We start from the raw sequence: 6,634 nt of genomic DNA on the forward strand, positions 1-6,634 counted from the left end.
TCCTAGACTTTTAGCTTTAGACAAGAAAAAAACAAAAGTATTTAGCTATAAATAAAAAACAGTAGCTATGGCATTTAGCTATAAACAAAAAACAAAATTGTTTTTCTTTTCAAAAACTTGGTTAAACTGATTGTTGCTATGTAAACAAAAAACAAGATTGTTGTTATATGATATATGTCATTGATGTTCATTTGCATATTCCATTATTGTTGATTATATCTTTCCATTGAAGTGGCCACGTTATATGCAAATTCCTCAATAGTGTTTGCTCAGGTTATATCTTTTCATTGAAGTGGTTCGATTGTGCCCAAGTGGCTTTGTTGTTTCTAGGGAATGAAGATAGATAATATGGGGCCCTCCCTCCTAAAGAAGTTGCACCAGATATTCTTGTTCCCAGGCCAGAATGAAAAGGATTATAAAGATCCAGATAAGGACCCGGCAATGAAGAAGATAAACAAACACGCCATGACCAAGTTTAGCAACGCGTTGGCTGCCTGGAAATCAAGGGTGAAATATCGGATCATCAACAAAAAGGAACCCTACTCCGAGATTGTAAAGGATAATCCGACAATCACAGCAGAGCACTTTCAAATATTCAAGGCGGCTTGCAAGACCGAAGCTGCCAAAAAAAGTCGAAGTACATGAAGGGGCTTCAACAGAGGAACATTGGGTGCCACCACCTCGGAAGCCGTGGTTACGGCGGGAAGAGGTCCATATGGGCCAAGGAGGACGCGAAAGCCACGAGTCTGGGCATCCCGGACCCCTTGGCGAAGTTCACCGTCCCACAGGAGTGTGACATCCTCAGGGCCCGGCACCGTTGGGACCCAGTGAAGAAGGTTTTCGAGACGAACGCGGTCACGACGGAGTTCATGAGACTGCTGGTAATTTTAGTTTCTGATCAACTCGACTGCACGTTAGTCATATTTGTAAACGATCCTTGTGCCTTTTGCAGAGAAAGCAGCACATGATTGCGGCCGAAAGCGACTCGCCGTCTGACGCGTTGGTGAGGCCCAAGTGGGACACTCCATTCAACCGGGTGTTGAACATATTGAAAGGACTCCTGATGGAGACTCGATCGTCGTATGGACGTGTGCACGGTGTCGAAGACGGCGCCACGTGGACGAAGTACTACCGTGAGACCACGGAGGAGAGAAAGGAAAGACGGAGGTTAACTGAAGAAAACATCGACAAGAAGGTTGAGATTGCGGTTGAGAAGAAATCATCTGAGACAGTCGCAACAGCGGTAGCTGCCGCAAAACAGGTGCTTGTAGATATGTCTACTACCTTGGTTACAGCCGTTTTCAATTGGAGCAGGCAAAATCCAGAAAAAATGCAGTGGACTTTCCCCTTGATGACTTCTTCGGGAGCAGCTCGACTAGCGTTGCACCAGCACCTGCACCTGCTCCCGCACCGGCTCCGGCACCTGCTCCCGCATCGGCTCCCGCACCAGACGTGCTCGGCGGTGCTTCATCTTTGGCTGAGCTCGACGCCCTCACAGTATCTGTCACACCGCCCCTTCAATAAATGTATAATCTCCCATTTTCGTTGCCTTTCGGATGTCTCACGTCGCAGACTTTTCTTTGCAGGACGACGAAACCCCGTGCACCATATTGTATACCATCAGCGACCAAAAGGTGGACGTGGGGAAGGCGACGATAATGGATCCGAAGGAACCATTGTTTCACAGCCGGCCGATCCCCCCGGACGTCTTCAAGGTTTCCGTGGCCAATGTCAAACCGGGCCACGAGAATTTGGCTCCTCTGGTACTAGTGGGGGATGACGACGAGACCCCATGGCGGGTTGGTGATTGTTGCAATGGGTGGGTCCTGTTGTGGCCAAAGAGTCTGCTTCGTCTGGAGGCGGCCGGGAGCACACCCACAAGCATGCAGTTAGGTATGAACATCAACACCTCACCTACCCATTTAGCGTCGGCTGTCATGCTGGGTGATAGTGGAGGGGGTGAGGAAGAGGCTCCATTAGTCGCTAGTGACGTCGCCATAGATGAGGATGAGGATGACGATGACGCTCAACAGTATGTCAATACTGGCGCCTACTTAGGGTTTGAGCGTCATGAGTCGGTGCCTGAATTGCCTCCTCCGGAGTCTGAACGTATTATGGACAACCTTCCGGTAGTAAAGAAGTCTAGGAAGAGACCGAAGAAAGGCAAAAAAGCTGCTTCTATGATCCAGCCGCCTCAGTAGCCTCGGGTTCAAGACCGTATAGATATCCCCGGTGCGGCAAAATGGCATATCATCGGTGAACCAATCCTACCTAAAGCAGTGATAGGGGCCAGATTCGGCAATGCAAGGAGACTTCATGACGATGTGTTGCGGAGAGAGAAAGGCCTCCTTGCCTCGAAAAATCCAGGATACCCACTCTACGTGGTTAACGTGCCACGGCAATTGTCGTACGTCGACACATTCCCCACGGAGAAGTTCTTCCTTCGATTTGATTACATCTTCGACATGTTTCACTGGAAGAAGCTGGATTTTACGTTTGTCCGCCTTTATGCCCTGCACATGAAACTACCTCATCGGGGTTGAGCAGATACCTTTTATCTGTGTAGCTGACCCGTATTTCGTGCACGAGGGCTTCTTGGCAGTCTGCGCAGAGCACTGTGAATACGCGACGGACTACCTCGTCAATTTCATGCTCGCCAATAAGGACAAGGAGGCGATTCTTGTGCCTTATCATCCCCTGTAAGTCATCCGCGCGAATATCCTTCCTTCGATTTCAATCATTCATTTGCACGGTGGAGGCTAATTAATTTGAGGTCCACGGATGAGGACGGCGCGCCGATCGACAGTGCTATCTTTTACTACGGCAAACGGGGTGGAGAGGTCAACGACAAGAAGACAAGGGACGGCAGGCCCGCCTTCAGCCATAAGACCGATTTCTGCTGCATCTAGCAACCGAGTGATTCTCTTAATGATGGATTCTATGTCCTACACCACATGCTGGAGTACACACGGGATCACCAGAACCTTCGCATGTCACCTAAATCCGGCGATGCCCATATTCTGCAATGGGCAAAGGACTTAGGAGATATCAAGGACCATCGACTTCGAGCTGAGTTATATCACACCCAGCGCGAACTTGCCCAAATCATCGTGAAGGAGGTCGTCGAAAAAACAGAGATGTTCTACGAAGAAGGACAAATGTCGTGGGAAGATGTCTGAACACGTGTAGCCTCTCAGCGTCTCGACATGAAGCCTTTCACTAAGCTCGGGGACTATCTCCCTGGCATGGATGGATGGCACGACATGTTGGAGTGATTGTTGATATATGACAATGTGTCTGTTTAGTCCATACTTTCGGTATGACAAACTTTGAGTTATGCATGGTGAAACTTTATTTCTGATGTAATTAAACCGTCCTCCTCGACTAGCAAAGATCATTCTAGTTAGGGCATTTTGGATACGATGAATTTTGTTATTTATGCTTATGATATGTTGCTTCTATTTTTGCCAAGTCTGTCTCTTTCTGTTGCTCAACTATATATGTTGCATATCATCGACTCATATGACGATGCAAGTGCATAGATCATCGATGGCGAAGAAGTGCTATGCCAGGAGTATACGACGAGTGGCCGGAGTGTCAGGCCTAGGTGTACCGGTTTCCGGTTTCCGAGCGACAGCTAGTAGTTAGTTTAGGTTCACGCTAATGCGAGAAAGGGATACGAACTCATGTACTGCATAGTTCCGCTCTCACTCATAGTGATAGCTCTTCTCGCATATATCATTGTTTAGATGGATGACGATGTAGTTGCAAGTAACCGAGACTTGTATCGCTATTTTTGAGATGATGATGAGAGACCACTTTGTGTTGGATGATGATTATGATGATGACATGTTTTGATGAGACTATTTGTATGTATATGCACTAGTGCAGAACCGGGCAATAGCACCGGTTCATAAGGCCCTTTAGTGTCGGTTCCGTAACCGGCACTAAAGGCCCCCCCCCCTTTAGTACCGGTTCAGCATGAACCGGTGCTAAAGGGCAACCACGTGGCACGAGCCAGCTCTGGGGGCCGGGAGCCCTTTAGTACCGGTTGGTAACAGCAACCGGTACTAAATGTTTATGGGTTTTTTGTTTTATTTTTTATTTTTCACTTAAATTTGTGTTATCAATTTAATTTAGGATTGTTTTACGTTATAATGAGTTGTTATACTTGATATGGATATGGATATGGCATATATATATACTTGATCACTTAGGTAGGATCCATCCAGTTCAAACTAATTTGCGGTTTCTTTCATAAATAATATATATAATAACTCATCATCATCATCATCACATATTAATAAATAAATAAACTCTCGCATCATATCATCACCAACAACAGTATATATATATACTAGCTAGCTAAAAATCATCGTAGTCGTCATTAATTACCACTATTTAATCATCATAGTCATTACCGCTATCTAATCATCACCAACACTAGCTAGCTTAAAAAAGAAACATTCACTTGTAACAGAAGCAAAGATATCATCGAGTTCAACATGGTCATGATATTATAAGCGTTCACAAGCAAATCACTATTTGAGATTAATTAAGTTCAGGACAATACGGACATGAGAGAGGACAAGTACTAAGAGCATGAACTAGCTAAATCACTCCTGCTGCTCCCTCTCAGGTAGAATAGCATAGAACATGTATAGCTTTCCTGATTCATCATACTGGAGCATGCAGATGAATCTGTCTCCTAATCTTGGGTTGCGCTTCTCCTTGCTGCCCCCTAATACTTCTCTGCGATCGTTAACAATTTTGCTCCAATCTTTCACTATTAAGCATTCTTCGCTTTCAGAAATCCTGAATGCACTCATGTGCAATGTAGAAAATCTTGGTCGTAAGCTAACCATTGACATGCGACCTTTTGTCTCGATCCACTGAGGCACAACTGTCATCGGGAGTCCCTGTTGAAGAACATCGTATAGTAATTAATATACTTAGCAATGAAAGTTTAGCTTCAAAAATAATGTATGCAAAAGATGCACTAAGGACAAATAGTAAAAATCTTACCATCTTTCGATTATAGATGTGACCGTAGTTCAATACGATCACTATTGGTCGCACGTTTTGAGTACTAACATTTCTAAGTTCAGGAAGAAAATTTGTCTTGACAGTATGAAGATCCTTAAGCCATGAAACATAATGACTTATCTCCTCGCAGTTTAGTTCAGCCCCGGAGCAGTAGTAGGTCCTGTCTACCAAGCGCCGGACATGTTTGCTTGAACCGAAATAAGCTGACAATACAAATTAGTTGTCAACTATTTTTGAATAAATTGTATCAAAGACATAAACATATGCATGCATGGTTGAGAAAAACTCACATAGTGGTAGAACTGGAGGCGTTTGCACATCGACCCAGATGTCTATATTACCTTCAATATCATCTTCCGGACGAATATCAAAGGTGATAACCATATCAGGCTCAAATGCATAAGCCTTGCATAGTGCTTACCAAGTTTTGCATTCAAAATGGGTGTATGTGTCTCCATTATATAATTTGACGTTGAAAGTATACCCATGCTCGGTCTTCAAGTAAACTCTCTTTACCTCCATATCATCTATAGCACTAAAACTTATCTTATCCAAGACAAAAATTCTTACATGGCAGGGGATGCGCTAATAGAATAGTGAAAATTTAAAATTATAAGTTGAAGCAAATGAAGCATAAGTCATGCTTTAAAATTATAAGTTGAAGCAAATGAAGCATAAGTTTTGCATTCAAATAATAATTGCCATTGTGACTTACTGTATCCACTTTGAATGTCTCATCCAGCTTGATGCTAAAGCGCCTACCATCAACAAGGAAATTTCTGTCGCACAGGTCGCGCTGGTCTTCACAGTGTTCGCACATAATGAAATCTTTTTCGTCTTCAGATGACATTTCTTATGTTCATATAGGTGAAACATTAAACACTTATTACTATCTAACATTAATTAATATCTAGCTAATTCAAATATATATTCATCTAACATTTGACATTAATATATCTAACTATATTCATCTCTAACAATTGACATTACTATATATTTAACTTTTCTATCTAATTCATCTAACATTCGACATTAATCTAACATTTATATAAACTAAAAATATATAAAAATTAAATAAACAGAAAAACTCATTAACAAATAATATTTTAATTAGATCATTAAATCTCAGATACCTAAATTTTCTTACTAAAAATAAACTAGTTATATTAACTATTCAAGTAGTTCAAATTTCATATACCTAAATAAACTAGTTTGATTATTTTCTTACTAAAAATAAACTAGTTATATTAATTATTCAACTAGTTCAAATCTCATATATATACCTAAATAAAGTAGTTCGATTATTTTCTTACTAAAAATAAACTAGTTATACTAATTATTCAACTAGTTCAAATCTCATATATATACCTAAATAAAGTAGTTCGATTATTTTCTTACTAAAAATAAACTAGTTATATTAATTATTCAACTAGTAAAAAAAATTGTATGTGTATGTGTGTGTGTATGTGTATGTATGTGTGTGTGTACTGCGTGTATACATATACGTGTGTGTACGTATGTGCATGCACAGTACGTCGCAGGGGCGCCGGCGCGTACGGGGCGGGGGCGGCGCGCGGCGTACGGGGCG

This window comes from Triticum dicoccoides, chromosome 3A, assembly GCF_002162155.2.
Source record: "Triticum dicoccoides isolate Atlit2015 ecotype Zavitan chromosome 3A, WEW_v2.0, whole genome shotgun sequence".
Taxonomy (NCBI): domain Eukaryota; kingdom Viridiplantae; phylum Streptophyta; class Magnoliopsida; order Poales; family Poaceae; genus Triticum; species Triticum dicoccoides.